The sequence below is a fragment of the Nicotiana sylvestris genome, chromosome 12 (genome assembly GCF_000393655.2).
Source record: "Nicotiana sylvestris chromosome 12, ASM39365v2, whole genome shotgun sequence".
Lineage (NCBI taxonomy): Eukaryota > Viridiplantae > Streptophyta > Magnoliopsida > Solanales > Solanaceae > Nicotiana > Nicotiana sylvestris.
The window spans coordinates 72,997,362-73,018,395 of NC_091068.1; the positions used below are offsets into that span (position 1 = coordinate 72,997,362).

General features: G+C 36.8%; 1 long non-coding RNA gene across 1 annotated transcript in view; it reads left to right on the plus strand.

Annotated features, from left to right (window-relative positions):
* The window catches only part of LOC138884270 (uncharacterized), a 31,522-nt gene extending 14,452 nt beyond the window's left edge, over positions 1–17,070 (plus strand). Inside the window, exon 2 of the long non-coding RNA XR_011404435.1 lies at positions 16,816–17,070. This is a non-coding gene — a long non-coding RNA (uncharacterized lncRNA). The remainder of the gene's footprint in view (positions 1–16,815) is intronic.
* Positions 17,071–21,034: the final 3,964 nt, after the last annotated feature.

Genomic DNA, 21,034 nt, shown 5'->3' on the forward strand with positions numbered 1-21,034 from the left:
TAATAAAAAACTTATTGGTGAAAACAAAAAAAGAACCATAGGAAGCCGATACACATCTCAAATGGCCATGAGAGGCCATGGATTAGGCAGGGGTTTAGGCGGATTAAGGTGAAATTAGATGGCGGCGGCTATGGTTCATGTGGGGTTGCAGAGAGAATTGAGAGGGAAGGGATTCAGAGGCGGTGGGTGGTGGAAAATGAATTAGGTTTAGGGGTCGTTCAGGGTTAAAAATGGTAAGGGTAAATGCTGGTCGTTGATCTGAAGGATCAACGGCCTGGATTATAGAGGGTAGGTAGAGGATCCGGGTTGGGCCGGTTAAACTGGGTTAGGGTCGGGTTTAAATGAAATTGGGCTGGGGAAATTGGGTCTGATTTGGGGTCAGATTTAGGCAACAATATAAATGCAATTGGGCTATTATTTAAATAGCCAATTTTCCTCTTTGAAATTTATAAAAAATAGTAAATAAATTTTGGAAATAAATTGAAAGCACTAAAATGATTTATAATATACAATTAACAATTTAAAAATTCAGGGCTTAATTTTTATGAATAAAAACACAATTAAATCTTAAAAGGGCTAATATTGTAATTATATGAAATTAGCTTTATAAAATACTAAATAAGATTGTAAAAATTACCTTAGCCTTATTTTGGCATAAATATAAAGATTCAATAAATGAATCATTGAAAATAATAATTTTGGACATAATTATTGGGATTTTATGGATGAAAAAGGAAAATAAATTGATTTAAAAACCTTTAAAAATTATGGAAAAATAATAAAACACTTGGATATGCTTACATATGCATATATATGCCTTTTTGAAGTTATTTTGCATATTGAAAATATATAGGAAAAATTGGGTATCAACACATATATGGCAACTGATTTAAATCACTTCCAACTTAGTTTTGCAGAAATAGTACCTCACATTGAACTCTACATTTGTAGAGCCGACTTTTTACATTAGAGCCACTTCTATGTTTTACAATCATAACCACCTATCAATCTAAGTCCCCCTTTAGAAATTCTTCAAGCTTCATGCATACTGATCTTCGAATATCTTGAGATTACTAGAACGGAAGCTATTATTCTGATGTTAAACTAATAAGTTTTACAAGCAAGTAGTTAAATATGAAAACTATTAATTCAAGAGTCCAGTAAACCAAACAATTAACATGCTCACATCATTAAACATTATTCAAACTCTAAGTTTAGGAGATCAAATAATAGTGATTCATATTCAAATCTCATGTATTTATTCATTAATTCTACACAAACTTAAATCTAGCATCAAACAACATATTTCTAGCAAGTTATGCATTTTCATTCATGAAACAAGCTGAATTTTTACATTCTTTAGGTGAAAAGAGTACGTTGTAAGAAGAAAATAACAAAGAAACTGTCACGCCCCAAACACGAGGAGCGCGACCGGCGCTCAACCGAGTGAACCTGGCCGAGCAAGCCTGTTAGATTTTCTTCTACCCAAACTCATCCATGAATAAAGAGGAGATGTACTCCCTAAATCAGACATTGAAAAGATTTCATTAACAACTCCATTTGATTTCCACTAGCAGCTTCATTCATAATTTTCAAAATATTACAAGTTTATAGATATAATAAAAAACATGTTTGCCAAATACCAACATTTCTAGTTTTGACTCCCAACATCAAACACCACCCACAACATGTCTGCGGAGCCTCTAAGTGCAACAGAAGAGTAATATGGAAATGCTGACAACAAGGCCCCGGCTATACCTCAAACACAATACATGAGAAACAAAAATATATATGACCCCGAAATGAAGTGGGGTTCACCAAGTTCGCTGGGAAGAGAGTGTACCACTATCATTGATCAATGCCGCATGTTGTGGAACCACCTGCAGCCATTAAAGATACAGTGCCTCCAGGCAAAAGGGACGTTAGTACCGTCGAATAGCACTAGTATGTATGAATAAATGTCTTCTTTCAAAATATAATGTCAATATAAGAAAGGGACATACATGTAAATAAAAAGCAACAATCAATGATATCCAAAGGTCAAGTTAAAACATAACAATTTTCGAAATACGACAATAAGACTGTGAAGATGATAATCGAAATATGAAGATAATATCATTTTTGGTTGGGAGATTTTTAGCCCCAATATACCACTATGAATTTAGCACGGAGTCCGATCACGACTTGATCGGCTAGGCTGTCTTATTTGAAGACATCAACCACAATCACAATCTCTGTGCAAATATACTACCGTAAATCTAACATGGAGTTCGATCATGACCCGATCGGCTAGGCCATCTTATTTGAAGACATCAACCATAATCACAGTTTTAATTACAATTTCCAGAACAATCACCACCATGTGTGCGGCATGACGATCGATCACGACCCGATCGGCTAGGCCGCCACACCACATTGCCATGTGGATCAACATCATCCTTTTCTATCAGTCATCTCATCCCAATTAAGGGGAATCATTTTATCACATCAATCTTATCCCAAATAAGGGGAAAATATTTTTCTGATTTGGATACAAAGGAAACATAAATACAGATTTCATTTACCTCATAACCTTTCATACCGTATATAGCTTCATTGGTACTTTCAGCTATCCACAACATTATTATTTAATTTGCTCTCTTGGCCATGCATGTGATTCTTCTTTTATGGCACAATGACCGTATTTCATATTCCATACTTCTATTTTTTTATTTTCAAGGATCACCATCAAACGTCAACATATAGAATATTTCGAAAATTATAAACCTCAAATTCATTAGTAATTGAAACTTTAAACACAAAAGGTTTCTTCTCAAAGAGTGGGACACACCGACCAACAATAGAACCACACATCAAAATCATAAGCAAGCAATACACCATTAATTCTTGAAATACTCTTTCCCAAAAATAGAAATGCACAATTTCAATACCTGAGTAAGTAAGAACTCGAATCACATTGGAAATATTTATAAAGCAAAGCATTAGTTAAAACAACCACATTTGGGCATAACTTGAGTACATAAGCTTTTAGGTAGATCTATTTTTAAAGTCATTTTAAAACACTTGAATCAAGGCTCATTTCATAACCTTTCTGACATTGTTCATTTCATTTCATCGGCACCGTTGGCCACAAGTATAACTTTCTTTCTCGGCACGTTGGCCACACTTTATATTCCCAATTCACTTATTTCACTTTCAAACATCTTTATATTTTATCAACAATAACACATTCCCAATCAAGACTTTAAGTACACATATGAACAATTAAGAGTCTTAAGCATATTAAGTTTTTTTCACACAATTTGTGATCATAACCTTCATTTGAAACATGACTCAAAGACATAGCATTTTAATACACATATCATTCTTGAATACATTCACAAAAGATAACATAATACGATAGGTATATTCATAACACGTTTTGAATACATAATTCTCGTCACTTTGCTTATTCGGAATACATATTGAACATATATCTTTCAATACTAGCTTATTCGGAACAGCCAATTTTATATTGAACAACTCGAGTCACACATAAATTAAATGAGCACCGTGGGATTCAGTTCTAAGAGGGAAGTTTAGCCAACATACCTTGTTTGAGCTTTCCTTAAGTTACTAAAATGCCCCAACTCTCTAACAATAACAATCTATAGGGTGATAGCGAAAATCAGTTAATAATTAGAAGGATTCCCATGGTGTAACTCTCTTAGGAATTTTGTCAAACACCTAGCATGCAAAATAGACCACAAGGCTGTACAATGGTAATCCCTTCCTCTCTCAACAAATTTCAACAAGAAACTACCCAAAATGGTTCATTAACCCAACATACTACAACCTAGTGTCACATGCATAGCCTATTTCCAACCCCCCAATATACGTGTACTCATAACCTCTTGCATGAACGCTTAGGAGTAGGACTTACCCCGGTAGATGATAATCTAGTGATTGGCTTCCTTGATTCTTGAAGATTGGTACAAGATTGGATGATTAGAATGTTAGGTTTCTTCTTTCTCTCTCTAAAATATTCTTACCTCTCTCTAAAAAATCAGATTTTACCTTCTAAAATGACCCCCCAAGGACTTATATCAAAATAGGATCGGATATGAAAATTTCCAAAAATGACCCCCGAAGTCAACTATGTGGTGCAATTATGTGGTAGTAGAATCGTTTTGTGGGCAGCAGAATCGATCATGCGGTAGCAGAATTTTTCTACGACCATTTTGCTATAGCAGAAACATTCTATGACCAATTTTGCGATAGCAGAATCAATTTTGCGATAGCAGAATCATTCCACATCCCGCATAATGGTGTTACAAAATTGGCAATTCTCTGCTTCACTCCGCGACGGATATGCGGCCCGCGGAGTGATTTTGCGATCACAAAATGGACCGCGAAAAGGCCATTTTCTGCAACAATTTACCTCTAACTCTCCAATGCATTGCACAACCAAAGAAAAGTTCGCATCGTGGCCCGTTTTTCTATAATTTTCAAACCCATGAGCCTACCTCGACACCACGAAACCTTAAATTCCTTACCAAAATTTTTTGGGGCCTTACATTCTCCCCCACTTAGGATCATTCATCCTCAAATGAGAAGTAGAGTCTGCCTCAAACACTTAGCATAATTCATCTCTTTTCTCACATACCTCAAGTCCCCAAATTTTGACTAACTCCCAAATTTTTCAGAAATTTCGGTAGTGTTTCCTCTGTATTCGGGCCTATCCACCTGTCATAGAATCACTAAAACCACCCTAACAACACATCCAAAAACTCGACAAGGCATCACAATATATATATCAACAACACTAATCTCAGCATTACATGCACTGGATTATCAAAATAATATCTTGATATAACTACACATTTTTAAATCATTACACATAGAAAGTGCCTTTCAAATCACAACCATTTGCTATATAATCAAGCAATTTTTTTTTATTTCCACACTACTTTCGTCCATCAAGGTGACCTTCTCGACTCATAGACTTCGACATAACACTTGGCAGAGGAAATCTCTTTATTCCTCAACTTTCAGACGTGTTTAATTAAGGATTACAATTAGGTAACTCTCATAAGCCAATTACCCATTAATTTCATATTCAGTAGTTTCCATCGGAATAATACACAAAGAATTTCCAACTACCTTCTTAGATATAGACACATGAAACACCGGGTACATGGAGAACAACGATGGGAAAATGTCATACTCATAGTTCGGCCTATTTCCCTCAAGATTTCCATAAGGCCTAATGTGACTACACATACTTTACTTTTATTAGAAATTCACATAACATCTTCAGGGAGAAAATATTGAGAATAACTTGTTCACCCTCTTCAACTCTAAATCTCTATGCGAATACCCAAACTAAATCTTTGGCGACCTTCAACAATTACTTTAAGATGTACTATCATGAATATGACCATAAAATTTCCTATCCAATATATTTGATCATGGGATTATGCTTATTCTTTAACATGTTTGAACCTTAATCCCCCATAGATTTAATACAAGGAGGAACAACAAGGTTCGAGATTGGGCTGAAATTATTTAAGAATCCATCAATGTGATGAGCAAAGTATTTCATGAGGTTATAAATCCTAAGAGACATGAAGTTTACTACCGATAGCGCAAACATGATTCATCGTAGTGATGACATGATTGATTCAACAAATGAGGCATAGAGTTTCCTAGTAGGCATTGATAATGTGAGAACCATGTACATGTTCTTAAGATGTAAAAGAAATGAGTCGTTTTAGACGTGTGACATATGGGAGGCATAATCGGGAGGATAAAGACATTAGCATCAGTTATTCTTAGAAGACTATGAGCTATGAAAAAGGAAAGTAACAATCGTTTCATTCCATATGTGCCTTGTTCTGCAATAGTAAGCCTAAAGGAGAAATAGCCAAGTACGCGACATCAGTTGCCTCCTAGACTGTAGGGAAAAATCAATTTTAACTCAAAATGAGAATATTCTGGCACCCTTAATGTGATATGGGTTTCAAAATATATGAAGTTGCATTATGCTCTTAACAATAACTAGCACAAGGAATCTATGCCACAAGCCCACGAGGTTGAAAAAGAAGTTGAACACTTGTGAGATTATTATCATTTTGACAGCTTAACTCTTCGTAATAGTTGACCCTATATGAGAGGACTAGAGATACAACAAACTTGTCTTTCAAATCAATATGCTCATGATATGTGCTAGAATCTTAAACATCTAATTTCAACCTTTCACAAGGGAAACCACATAGCTAGGACATCTTAACACTGGGGGTGAAACATGGATTGGTTAGAGAGAATGAACACTTCGCTATGAGGTAGACATGTTTCTACCATATTAACTCTCAAGCTGCAATACCATGCCACTTCATGGGCACTTATAATACTAGGAACAAAGTGAGCTACTTACTGTGAAATAATCTAAGTGGACATGAAAGTCATACTAAGATGGGCAAACAAAAAGATCTTTCTGTGACGAATTTGTGAAAATCTCAAATTTCCCAGAAACTTTATGCGAACGAGTGACCCCTTTCAATTGATAGGTACACATATGATAGGTGTTGAGATATGCTCTCATGTTAATAGAGAGTGAAAATAATTCATGATAATATTGGCAAAAAAGTAAAGTGATTGTTCATATTATAGGTGCCACATACACACGAGAGTAAAAGAGTAGCTCAAGAAGGATCTCAACACTAGGCTACTATACATTGGATTCGATACCATATAGTCAAACTTTTTTACGGTGCATACATAAGTACAAGTGAGCTGATGTTATCCATTAAAATCAAAAGATTCTGTGAGAAATTCATCAGGTATAGTCCCTTGTTGAGAATTTAGGGAAGCAAGTGGGAAATATTAGCCTAGGGTTATAACTCAATTCAAGGAAATAATTATAGAGCTCAATTCCACGAGAGGTTGTAAATAAGAGAATTTGTGATAAATTGGCTTCATGAATAATGCGTCTCATTCAAAGAGTAGGTACATGCAATGTTTTGTGATTCATCATCTTGTTAAGGCCATGTTTATGAAGGCTCCTCAATATGGATGTACATGTACAACAAGGAAAACTTATGCGGTATTCATAATGATATAGCAAGGAGTGACTTACTTGGTGATCTTTGGTTGACAGGGCAATAACTTAATCGATGCCCCTCGACTCCACATCCATAACGTATATTGGTACCATAGTGATATACCCCCGAATGACATCTACTACACTTCACGCAAAGGGGATGAGGTCCGTTAAACTGACTCACCTCACTGACTTGGTATTTACCATTTTTTGCATACATCATAAACATTCACCTTATTCTTCCTCCAAGCTTTCATGGCGGGAGTGACAATCTCTTACCGGTTTTCTCTATGGGACTTTGGAATTTCCTAACCCTACCAACCCTAACACGCTACCGAGCATACTCACAACATGACGCAAAATGTGCCTCCCCGCATATCGGGCAGACCAGGACGGGTATACCTAACCTAGGGCATTTGTTCTTCTTGTACCCCCTCTTTCCACAACTATAACATATTTCAATAGTCATCTAACACGTCCCCAAGTGACACTTCTTACAAATCAAACAATCCAGATCATTAGTACCAACAACCCTCTTTCATTTCTTAGGTGTTTTTACCACACAATTCGATGGCGCGGTGACATTAGTAGGAACAAGGACGCTTCCCTTGGAAATAAGTTCATCCAATCCCTCCTGGATCGATACATTCTCCTAACAAACTCTTGTGCAATCTCCCTCATATTCAATGGTGGGGTCATTCACTCTTTACTGCTTCAAATATTTAAATTACTCATCTTGAAAATAAGACATAACGAGGAAATTAGCTCCATATTTTGAGCTTTATCGCATGATCTGGAGTATCAAAGAAGGCTGACATTCCTAAATGTCCGAGTAGCCTCCTCATTATAGATGTGGTCGACAACACACTGATAAGAAGGACTATACTAGACACAGCTCCGAGACATCCTAGGACACTTTAAAACCATAGGCTTTGATACCAAGTTCGTCACGCCCCAAACACAGGGAGCGTGACCGGCGCTGAGTGAACCTGGCCGAGCAAGCCTGTTAGATTTACTTCTACCCAAACTCATCCATGAATAAAGAGGATATATACTTCCTAAATCAGACATTGAAAAGATTTCATTAACAACTCCATTTCATTTCCATTAGCAGTTTTATTCATAATTTCCAAAATATTACAAGTTTATAGATATAATGAAAAACATGTTTGCCAAATACCAACATTTCTAGTTTTGACTCCCAACATCAAACACCACCTATAACCTGTCTGCGGAGCCTCTAAGTGCAACAGAAGAGTAATATGGGAATGCTGACAACAAGGCCTCGGCTATACCTCAAACACAATACACGAGGAACTAAAAAATACATGACCTCGAATTGAATTGGGTCTCACCAAGTTAGTTGGGAAGAGAGTGTATCACTATCATTAATCAATGCCACCTGCTGTAGAACCACCTGCATCCATTAAAGATATAGTGCCCTCGGCAAAAGGGACGTTAGTACCGTCGAATAGCACTAGTATGTATGACTAAATGTCCTCTTTCAAAATAGAATGCCAATATAAGAAAGGGATAAACATGTAAACAACAAGCAACAATCAATGATATCCAAAGATCAAGTGAAGACATAAAAAATTTCAAAATATGAAAATAAGACGGTAAAGATGATAATCGAAATATGAAGATAATATTATTTTTGGTTGGGAGATTTTTAGCACCAATATACCACCGTGAATTTAGCACGGAGTCCGGTCATGACCCGATCAGCTAGGACGTCTTATTTGAAGATATCAACCACAATCACAATCTCAAGCATAATCACAATCACAATCTCTATGTAAATATACCACCGTGAATCTAGCACGGAGTCCGATCATGACCCGATCGGTTAGGACATTTTATTTGAAAACATCAACTACAATCACAATTTCAATTATAATTTTCAGAATAATCACCACCATGTGTGCCGCATGGCGACCGATCACGACCCGATCAGTTAGGCCGCCTCACCACAATGCCTAGTGGGTCGACATCACCATTTTCTATCAATCATATCATCCCAATTAAGAGGAATAATTTTATCACATCAATCTCATCCCAAATAAGGGGAAAAATATTCTTTTGATTTGGATACAAAGGAAACATAAATACAGATTTCATTTACCTCATAACCTTTCATACCATACATAGCTTCATTGGTACTTTCAGCTACCCATAACATCATCATTTCATTGGCTCTCTTTGCCATACATATGGTTCTTCTTTCATGGAACAATGGTCGTATTTCATATTCCACACTTTTATTTATTTTATTTCCAAGGATCACCATCAAACGTAAACATATAGAATATTTCGGAAATCATAAATCTCAAATTCATTAGTAATGGAAACTTTAAACACAAAAGGTTTATTCCCAAAGAATGGGGCACACCGACCAGCAATAGAACCATACATCAAAATCATAAGCAAGCAATACACCATTAATTCTTGAAATACTCTTTCCCAAAAATAGAAATGCACAATTTCAACACCTGAGTAAGTAAGAACTCGAATCACACTGGAAATATTTATAAAGGAAAGCATTTGTTAAAACAACCACATTTGGGCATGACTTGAGTACATAAGCTTTTAGGTAGATCTATTTTTGAAGTCATTTTAATACACTTGAATCAAGGCTCATTTCACAATGTTTCTCACATCGTTCATTTCATTTCATCGGCACCGTTGGCCACAAGTATAAGTTTCTTTCTTGGCACATTGGCCACACTTTATATTCCCAATTCACTTATTTCACTTCCAAACATCTTTATATTTTATCAACAATAAGATATTTCCAATCAAGACTTTAGGTACACATATGAGCAATTAAGAGTCTTAAGCATATTAAGATTTTTTTACACAATTTGGCACCATAACCTTCATTTGAAATACGACTCAAAGACATAGCATTTTAATACACATATTATTATTGAACACATTCCAAAAAGATAACATAATACGATAGGAATATTCATAACACATTTTGAATACATAATTCTCGTCACTTTGCTTATTCGAAATACATATTGAACATATATCTTTCAACACTAGCTTATTCGGAATAGCCAATTTTATATTGAACAACTCGGGTCATACATAATTTACATGAGCACCATGGTATTCAATTCTAAGAGAAAAGTTTAGCCAACATACCTTGTTTGAGCTTTCCTTAAGTTACTAAAATGCCTCAACTCTCTAGCAATAACAATCTATAGGGTGATAGCAAAAATCAGTTAGTAGTTAGAAGGATTCTCATGGTATAACTCTCTTAGGAATTTTGTCAAATACCTAGCATGCAAAATAGACCACAAGGCTCTACAATGGTAATCCCTTCCTCCCTCAACAAATTTCAACAAGAAACTACCCAAAATGGTTCATTAACCCAACATACTACAACCTAGTGTCACATGCATAGCCTATTTCCAACCTCACAATATATTTGAACTCATAACCTCTTGCATGAACGCTTAGGAGTAGGACTTACCCCGGTAGATGATAATCTAGTGATTGGCTTCCTTGATTCTTGAAGATTGGTGCAAGATTGGATGGTTAGAATGTTATGTTTCTTCCTTCTTTCTCTAAAATGTTCTTACCTCTCCCTAAAAAATCAGGTTTTACCTTCTAAAATGACCCCCAAGGCCTTATATCAAAATAGGATCGGATATGAAAATTTCCAAAAATGACCTCCGAAGTCAATTATGTGGTAGAAGAATCATTTTGTGGGCAGCGGAATTGATTATGTGGTAGCAGAATTTTTTGCGACCATTTTGCTATATAGCAGAATCATTCTGCGATAGCAGAATCAATTTTGCGACAGCAGAATCATTCCGCGGCCCGCATAATAGTGCTTCAAAATTGCCAATTCTCCGCTTCACTCCGCGATGGATATGCGGTGCGCGGAGTGATTCTACGTCCGCAAAATGGACTGCAGAAAGGCCATTTTCTGCAACAATTTATCTCTAACTCTCCAATGCATTACATAACCAAATAAAGTCACATCGTGGCTCGTTTTCTACAATTTTCAAACACATGAGCCTACCTCGGCACCACGAAACCTTAAATTCCTTAGCAAAATTTTCTGGGGCCTTACAGAAACAATCCAGAAATTCAATAAGGATGGAGCTCAGCAATCAAAAGTTAACAACAACAACAACCACAAATCCTAATCCATTTTCAACATTTTAAGACCCAGAAAAAACAGTAGTTAATCACTCAAAAATCTAGCAGAAAACTCAAAACAAAGTCTTGACCTTTTTATCTCTCCGGTATTTAAAACCTTTTTGTAAAATTTTATTTATCGTCTCAGCTTCTTAGAGGAATTAATAATTTGAGAGGAAAACTTAATGTGCAGCTGCTCAAACTCAATAAAAATAAGAGAAAGAGTTATTTTATAAGGGAACTTAGAATTTTCTTATTTTTTCATTTTCCAAACTAACCTCCACTCGGAATACCTTTCTAGAATCCTAAGTATCCTAAGCTAATAAGTTGTTAGCATCTCCTAGAAACCCCTCATGAACTTTCTCTTTTACCCCTGAGGGATTTAGTTTGAAATATTCCATATGGGTATATCAGCCAATCATTTAAAACTAACGGCACATTCTCAGCAGCTTTCCCCTGATCCCCTATTTTCCCTTTTACCCTATACAGAATCCTAGGTAGGCTAGCCTATCAGAATGCCTCTAGGTTCTTTTTTGGTAGCTTCTTTTCCTTAAATACATTCCTTATCCTTCTTTTTATCCTCCCAGTTCCAAAATTCTTCTTCGCGAGACAAAGCTCGCAAACATGATGCTTACCAAGCTGGCCCTTCGCGAACGCAGCCACTCCCACGCGAATGTGAAGGCCTACGTCTCATGTCTATCTTCACCTAAGCGAACGTGATGCCCTTATCGCGAACATGATGCTCCTCTTCCCCACACCTTCGTGAACGTGAGACATCCATCTCTAAAGTGTAGCACAAGTCCCCATCAGCTAAAATCCTTCTTCGTGAACGTGAGCATTCCACCGCATTCGCGAAGAACAACACCAGAAACCATCACCAGCAACAAAATATCATCTAAACTTGGTCTGAAACACACCCGAGGCCCTCGGGACCCTGTCCAATCAAGCCAACCAGTCCTAATACCTTACCCAAACTTATCCAAAGTCTCAAAACGCCATGAATAACATCAAGATCATGAATCGACAACTAAAACCTTCTCTTAACTTCCAAACATTCAAACTTCGTCGAACGCGTCCGAATCATGCTTAGACATTTCGGATAACGACCAAACTTCACAAAAAAGTTCCAATCAATAAAATGAACCTATCCAAGGTCCCAGAATACCGTCGGAGTTTGATAACATCAAAGTACACTCTAACTCAAACTTAACAAATTTCAAACTTTCAAAAATGCGAACTTCCAATAACAAGCTTTGAATCTCTCCCGTACCATCCAATACTCAATCCGAACATACGCCCAAGTCTGAAATCACCTTACGAACCTATAGGAACCTTCAAATTCCAATTCTGAGGTTGTTTACTTAAAAGTCAAATCTTGGTCAACTTTTCTAACATAAAGCTTTCGAATTGAGAATTATCCTTCCAATCAACTCCGAACTTCTCAAAAATCGAAACCAATCACACGTACAAGTAATACTACATGAAGTAAATCTACTCAAGGCCTCCAACAACATGTTAGAGCTCAAAATAACCGGTCGGGTTGTTATGGTATGACCCCAATTGAGTTGAAAGAATTGAAGGAGCATTTGCAGGATTTGCTTAATAAGGCATTCATTAAACCTAGTGTCTCTCCTTGGGGTGAACTGGTATTGGTGTGTGCAAAAGAAGGATAGATCGATACAAATGTGCAAGGTCAGTTCTTTCAATAATAGTATGGCCCCAATTGAGTTGAAAGACTTGATATCGACAATTGAACAAGGTCACTATCAAGAAAAAGTATCTGTTGCCGAGGATTGGTGAATTATTTGACCAGCTCCAGGGTGACAAGGTGTTTTCCAAGATTGACTTGAGATCTGGCTACCATCAGGTAAAGATTAAAGCATTATATGCCCCTAAGATTGCTTTTCGGACTCGGTATGGTAATTAAAAGTTCTTGGTGATGTCATTTGGCTTAACTAATGCCTCAACAGCCTTTATGGATGTGATGAACCGAGTATTCAAGCCTTATCTGGATTCCTTTGTGATCGTCTTCATTGACGATATTTTGATTTACTCCTACAGTCGAGAGGAGCATAAGTAGCATTTGCAGATCGTACTTCAAGTTCTAGGGGATCGTCAGTTATATGCCAAGTTTTCAAAGTGTGGGTTTTAGCTGGACTTAGTTGCCTTTTGGGGATATATTGTATCTTCTGGGCATCAAGGTAGATCCTAAGAAGGTTGAGGTATTTCAGAACTGGCCTAGACCTACTTTAGCTAAAGAGATTCGAAAGTTCTTAGGTTTGGCAGGTTATTATTGCTCGTTCGTGGAGTGGTTTTCATCTATCTCAGTCCCGTTGACCTAGAAGGGTACTCTTTTCAGATGGTCCGACGAGTGTGAGGTGAGCTTTCAAAAGCTCAAGACTACATTGACTACAACGTCAATGTTGGTGTTTCCTACAGATTCGGGATCTTACACCATATATTATGATGCATGCGTATTAGGCTTGGCGCGATATTGATGCAGGACGGTAGGGTGATTGCCTACGCATCTCGACAGTTGAAGGTTCATGAGAAGAATTATGCTATACATGATTTAGAGTTGGCAGCCATTATTCAGGCACTAAAAATTTGAGGCACTATCTATACAACATTCCATGTGAGGTCTATACCGACCATCAGAGTCTCCAGCACTTGTTCAAGCAGAAGGACTTTAATTTGCGGTAGTGGAGATGGATAAAGTTCTTGAAAGACTATGATATCACCAAACTATATCATTCGTGGAAGGCCAATGTAGTGGCCGATGCATTGAAAAGGAAGGTTGACAGCATGGGTAGTTTGGCATATTTATCGGTAATGGAGAGGCTACTAGTCATGGATGTTCAGGCTCTGGACAACCGGTTCGTGAGGTTGGATGTTTCGGAGCCTTGCCGGGTTCTTGCTTGTGTTGTGGCATAGTCATCGTTGTTGGAGCATATCAAGGCTCACCAGTTTGATGATCCTCACTTGTTGATATTGAAGGATATGGTGCGGCGGGGTAATGCCAAGGAGATTGTGATTGGAGATGATGGTGTTATGCAGCTTCAAGGCAGGATTTGTGTTCCAAATATTGATGGGTTGAGATAGATGATCCTTGAGGAGGCTCACAGTTCGTGCTATTCCATTCACCCAGGTGTCATGAAGATGTATCGGGACTTTAAACAACACTATTGGTGGCGAATGGTGAAGAAAGATATTGTTGATTATGTCTCTCGATGTTTGAATTGTCAATAGGCGAAGTACGAGCATAAGAAATCGGGTAGGTTGACTCAGAGATTGGAGATACCGGAGTGGAAGTGGGATCGCATCACTACGAATTTTTTGGTAGCCTTACCACTGACTTTGATGAAATATGACACAGTTTGGGTTATTGTGGAATGGTTAACTAAGTCTGCACACTTCATTCCGGTGATGACTTCCTATTCTTCAGAGCGGTTGGCTCTAATTTACACCCGAGAGATTATCCACCAGCATGACATGCCCATTTCCATCATTTCTAACCGAGGCACTCACATCGCATTTTTGGAGAGCCGTGCAGTGTAAGTCAGGCATGCGAGTCAATCTGAGTACCACGTTTCATCCTCAGATGGACGGACATTTAGAGTGCACTATTGAGATATTAGAGGACATGTTGTGGGCATGCTCTATAGATTTCGAGGGTCAACGGACCAATTTTTACCTCTAGTGAAGTTTGCCTACAACAACAACTATCAGTTGAACATCCAGATGGCTCCGTACGAGGTCTTATATGGGAGGTAATGCCATTCACCAATTGGTTGGTTTGAACCCAATGAGACTAGATTGTTGGGCACTGATTTGGTCCGTGATGCTTTGGAAAAGGTTAACGTGGTTCAGGAGCAATTTCGTATAGCTCAGTCCAGGAAAAAGAGTTATGCGGATCAAAATTTTCGAGATGTGGCCTACATGGCGGGTAAGAAGGTTCTCCTCAGAGTGTCACCTATGAAGGGTGTGATGCGGCTTGGGAAGAAGGGAAAGTTGAGCCCAAGGTTTATTGTCTCGTTTGAGATCTTGGAGAGAGCTGGAGAGGCTGCTTAAAGGCTTGCATTGCCTACTAGCCTAGCAGGTGTACATCCGGTATTTCATGTTTCCATGCTTTGGAAGTACCATGAAATAGGTCATATTTTTAGACTTTAGCATAGTTCAACTTGATGAGAATTTGACCTATAAGGAAGAGTCAATTGCTATTATAGACTGGCAGGTTCGTAAGTTGAAATATAAGAGTTTTTCTTCTGTGAGAGTGCAATGGAGAGATAAATCGATTAAGGAAGCTACGTGGGAGTCCGAGTACGATATGCGGAGTAGATACCCCCACCTTTTAACCAGTCCATATACACTTTTATGTTTGTTCAAGGACAAACGTTTCTTTTAGAGGTGAAGAATATGACGAGACGATAAGTTGTTTTGAGTATTAGCCTTAATTTCTGTATTCCAAGACGTTTCATAGCTTTATTAGATGTTTATTGGTTTGCATGCGTGGTCCGTGTCGTTTTTTAGAAAGCTTTTACGTAAAATTTTGAAGAAAAAGTATTTTTTGAGGCACTACAAATTGCATTTTTTGCCCGAAAGTTTGGTCAATTTAGTTGCTTGGTATGAATTCTATCCAAGAAGAGAAAGATGATATACAATTAATGAAAGTTTATTTGGGTCATATCTTGCTCTAGATTTTGCAGCATTTACTTACTTATCTTGGATGAATGAATTGAATTCTTGCATTCTATTTCTTATGTCTATTTATCTACATATTAATATTGGTCAACCCTTTTTAATATAGAATGGTTAACTAACTGCTTGGTATGAAAATTATTCAAAAAGAGATTGATGAAATATAATTAATGAAAGTTCATTTTGGTCATATCTAGCTCTAGTTTGCAGCATTTACTAACTTACCTTGTGTGAATAAACTGAATTTTTGAATTTTATTCCTTATGTCTATGATACGTTAATATTGGTAAAAACAATTCGTCTGAGATTCACTCAATCTTGAGCCCTTTCTTTTACTACTTTTTAGAGCACCATCATTTCTATATAAAAAGCAGCCTGGTCATATTAAACAAAATATCTCCAATACTATAAACTACAATTTCCTGGTTGTTTTTCATTTTTAAATTGGTGAAATCATGGCAAAGTTCTTAGTAATTGCCTCTATTCTTGTTCTGTGGGCCTCTATAACTTGTGTGGAGGTTGAAGCTGGAGCTAATTCCCCAAAGCCGCTTGTCGTTAGCCGTCTGCAGCATGGGCGAGCATTAGATGTTATTATCTTCCGTACAATTCTATTTCCTTTTCATTTTGTATAACGCTCTTTCTTTTAAGTCGATTTTTGTAAACAATAAATCTTTTGATATTTAAAAAAAATTTAACTTTAAACTTTTTGTTTTATCTTTAATAATATTTTTCTATAGTCATAGAAATGTCACGATATGTTTTAAGATCAAACTTTCTAAAAATACTTTTGGTATGTATTTGCTACTTATTTGACATTGTCATTTTTGCTTTTAATTGTATTTTATTTTTTATATTTTTTTTTGGTTTTGTATTTGCAGCATGCACGAGCACATGCCAAAAAGCCTGTTGTGACTGCAACATAGAGGTGGTTCCCCCAGTCTGCACCAAGTGCTGCCGCTGAAGGCTTATAGATTCGCAAGTTAAAAGGAGTTTTTTGAGAATTCATTTGATAAACTCCTTATTTATCTTATATAATGAGATATGTATAAAAGATCCGTCAAAGATCTTTGCTTCTTTATTTCTTGTTCATCAAGTCTAAATATATGACATTTCTTCGGTATTACAAGCTCCAATCTGATTAGCTTTTTCAATTAGTCATTATGGTCCGTTTAGCATTATCGGCTAAGTTTTAAAAGTACAAGCATATAAAAGGTTAAAAATACAAAAGTGATAGTGATAGTGTTTTTTTAAGAGAAAAGATACTTATATTAATAATAATAATATTAGCACGTACTAGGGTACGAGACCCATAGTAGTGTCATTAGTACATAGTTGTGCAATGCCATGTAAGGCAATGTCATTACCTAGTGCTGCTAGAGTGCTACATGCATTCATACTACATGATCTAACATAGACAGAACCCTCCAAATCCTTATAATAGGCATCTATTGCAAAGGTAGGTGGTGATACAAAATAAAGAGTTTTATTATAACTACGGTACTTTAGAGCTTCCTTTGCCAGATTGTGTGCCACCATGTTTCCTTCACGGAAGTTGTGCTTCATGATGATCTCCCTTTGCTGCACCGCCTTCTCCATTAACCACCTGCATTCGTGAATTAAATCATCGTAAGTAGGGTAATCTTCTTCAAGAAATTGAATCACCTCTGTGGCATCTGTTTCAACTTCACATGGGAAGATGTTTTCCTTGCTAATCGTTTGAAGTGCATGCCGTAGAGCTAGAAGTTCAGCCTGGATAGGAGATGTTGTTGGATACTTCTCGTAGTAGCCCAGTATCCATTCCCTTGTTGTATAATTCCACTGATTCCTCCATGTGAACAACTATTGTTGAAGGCTCCATAAAAGTTGAACTTGTATCAGTTTCTTGGTGGGGGGTGCCATTTTACCTTTACCATTATTGATATATTACTAGTAGTGGGCTTGGATGTTAGATAGTTATATTCTAGTGCTTGTTGAAAGACCTTGGTTGTGTTAATAAGATTATTAGTGTTGTTCGCATTATTTTCATTTCAATTTCTCCAAATTGCCCAGATTGCAAATGGGAAAACTTCTTCCTATGTGATGAGATTGGTTGGTAATTTAGGGGTTTTTTTACGTAAAAAGTCTACCGAATGCTCATTATTCACTTGGTTATGGAAGGACACCCCCATTGTTTTCCAAAAAACTTGAGCCACCTTGCATTCCTAGAAAATGTGTAGCAAGGATTCATTCCTATTTTTGCATATTGGGCAGTTTATGTCAATGTTGATACCAATTTTTCCTAGGTATTCTTTAGTAGGGAGGCGTGAGTGGTAACATTTCCACAAGAACCACTGGATTTTCTTTGGACATTTTGTGTCCCATACCCAATTAAATATTTTACTATGTTGAGATTGTGTGTCAATTAATTTGTAACACGATGAGGTTGTGAATATCCCACTAGGATTCATACTCCATATAAGGTTACTCGTGTGAGTAGAAATGAAAGTTGTGGATAAAGAGTGGATACTATTAATTATATTTTATGGGAGATCAAAAGAGATGAGAGTTAGATCCCATCCATTGTTATTCCGGATGTCTTTTACCCTCAAACCATATTCATTATTTGTTAGAGGGCCTATCAAGTTTTTCCTAAGGTTGTCACATTTTGAGATCCAGTTTGTGTCCCATATGGTCATGTTTGGATGATTGATCACTGGACATCTTATCTTTGTTTACAAATGTTTCAACCCTTTAATAGGCTTTTCCAAGTATTTGAGCCACTCTTAGTTGAACTAGTATGTCCGTATAGGCTAATGAGAACACGAGCCCAGAGAGAAGATGGGTCAGTAAGAATTCGCCAAGCTAGGCTAGTTGGGATATATTCTTAGATTTTGCTTTTTTAATCCCTAGACACCCCCCCCCCATCTTTGGACAGAGTTACCATATTCCAACCAATTAGGTGCATTCTCTTCTTTTCACTTGTAGTTCCCCAGAGAAAATCTCTTTGGATCTTATCAATTTCCTTTAGCGTCTTGCTAGGAAGTAAAGATAATTGCATTTGGTGATTTGGGATTGTGCTGAGAGTAGATTTTATTAGGGTTCACCTTCCCGCCATAGTAAGCCATTTTGCATTCCAATTATTCAACCTTGCCTGCATTTTATCAATTATAGGTTGGTAGTCTTTATGTCTGGGTTGGTTTTTGAGCATGGAAAAACTTAGGTAGGTGCCAAAATCTTTACTAATTTTTATGTCAAAAATAGTAGTAGCCCAGGTAATATTATCAATTGTGCAAGATTTAAACAGTAACAACTTGGGGTTTTCTTTGTTTATATTAAGTCCAGATAAGTAACAAAATTTTTTCATACTATTCCACATAGTAGTGATAGTTTTGTTGTTTGCACGACCCATTAAGGTTAGGTCATCTGCAAAGAACAAGTGAGACAGGGGTGGACATTGTTTGTTCAAAATGATTGGATCCCAATTAAGGGTGTCCACTTGATGCTCAATATTTTTGGACAACATGTCCATGCATAAGATGAAGAGATAAGGAGACATTGGGTCTCCTTGTCTAATTTCCCTAATGGGATAGAATTCCTCCGTTTTATTCCTATTAACTAAGATAAAGATAGTACTTGTTGATATGCAATTAAGGATTAGGGTGGATATATTAGGAGGGAAGTTGTAAAATCTTAAGGTTCTATAGACGAATGACTACTCTAATTTGTCGAAAGCCTTTTCTAGATCAAGCTTTAGAATGCAATTTCCTTTTCCTTTATGGTTGTTAAAACGTTTTAACACCTCTTGAATAATGATAACATTATCTGTGGCTCGTCTGTTTTTGACAAAACTACTTTGTTGATCACTAATAAGATGAGTGAGGAACGGCTTGATGCGATTAGCAATCACTTTAGTGACCACTTTATACAAAGTGTTACAAAGGCTTATTGGCCTAAAGTTCTTTATTTGATTTGCGTTATTGAATTTAGGGATCAAACATAAGTAGGTTTTATTAATATCATGAGGCATAACTTTTGTGTTAAAAATTTCCTGGCGTAAATTTATGACCTTACTTCCTAGTATTGACCAGAATTTTTGGAAGAAGAAGGGATGTAGACCATCCGGTCCAGGAGCCGAGCATGGTTTGAAAGAAAAATGGCTTTCCTAATCTCATGGTTTTTTAGTTTACTATCAAGGCTGGACATGTCAATTTTCTTGTAGGTAGTGTTATCCAATTGAATGACTTTCCAATTAGTGTGTTCATGAGATGTAGTGAAAATATTTTGGAAATGATTGGAGACATAATCAATTAGGGTAGTTTGATTTTCTATTCAATTTCCATAGTTATCCTTAAAAAAGACAATATTATTCCTCCGTCTCCGGTTAGTGGCTTGAATATAGAAGTACTTAGTATTAGCATTTCCTTCATTTAACCAATTGATCCTAGATCGTAATTTCCAGTAGTCCTCCTCTAGCTTGAGTATTGAATCATAATTTTAAACAAGTTTTACCTCTAGGTCTCTAAGAAATTGGCTATTTTAGTAGCTGGGAGAGTTTTGAATACCATTGATACGTTTTAATAATTTTCTTTTCCTAGCAAAGATATTTCCAAAGGTAACTTGTTTCCATTCTAATACGCTTTTCTAAAAATACTCAGTCTCATCGATTATATCCCTATTTTCCCAACTTTCTTTCACAACTCTTGGGAAGTTTATGTGCGAGCACCAGAAGGTCTCTAGTTTAAAGGGTCTTGCATGATTATTATTAATAATGTTGTTAAGGTTAACCAAAATTGGATTATGGTCAGAGTGAAGTTTTCGAAGATGTGTTACCGTTACATTATTGAATTCTTGCAACCATTCTGAATTAGAGTAAACCCTGTCTAACCTTTCCATAATTAGAGCCCCCTTCCTCCTACGATGATTGGACTATGTATATTTAGACCCTTTAAACCCAAGATCTACAAGGTTACAATAGTTTAGGCAGTTTATTTGGATTTTGGCCCTTCTTTGGTTAATAGGCCTGCCCCTAAACTTATCCTCTGAATCAGTTATTTCATTAAAGTCCCCCGTAATTAGCCAAGGTCCCTTATACCTATCAAATACTATTTTAAGGTTCTC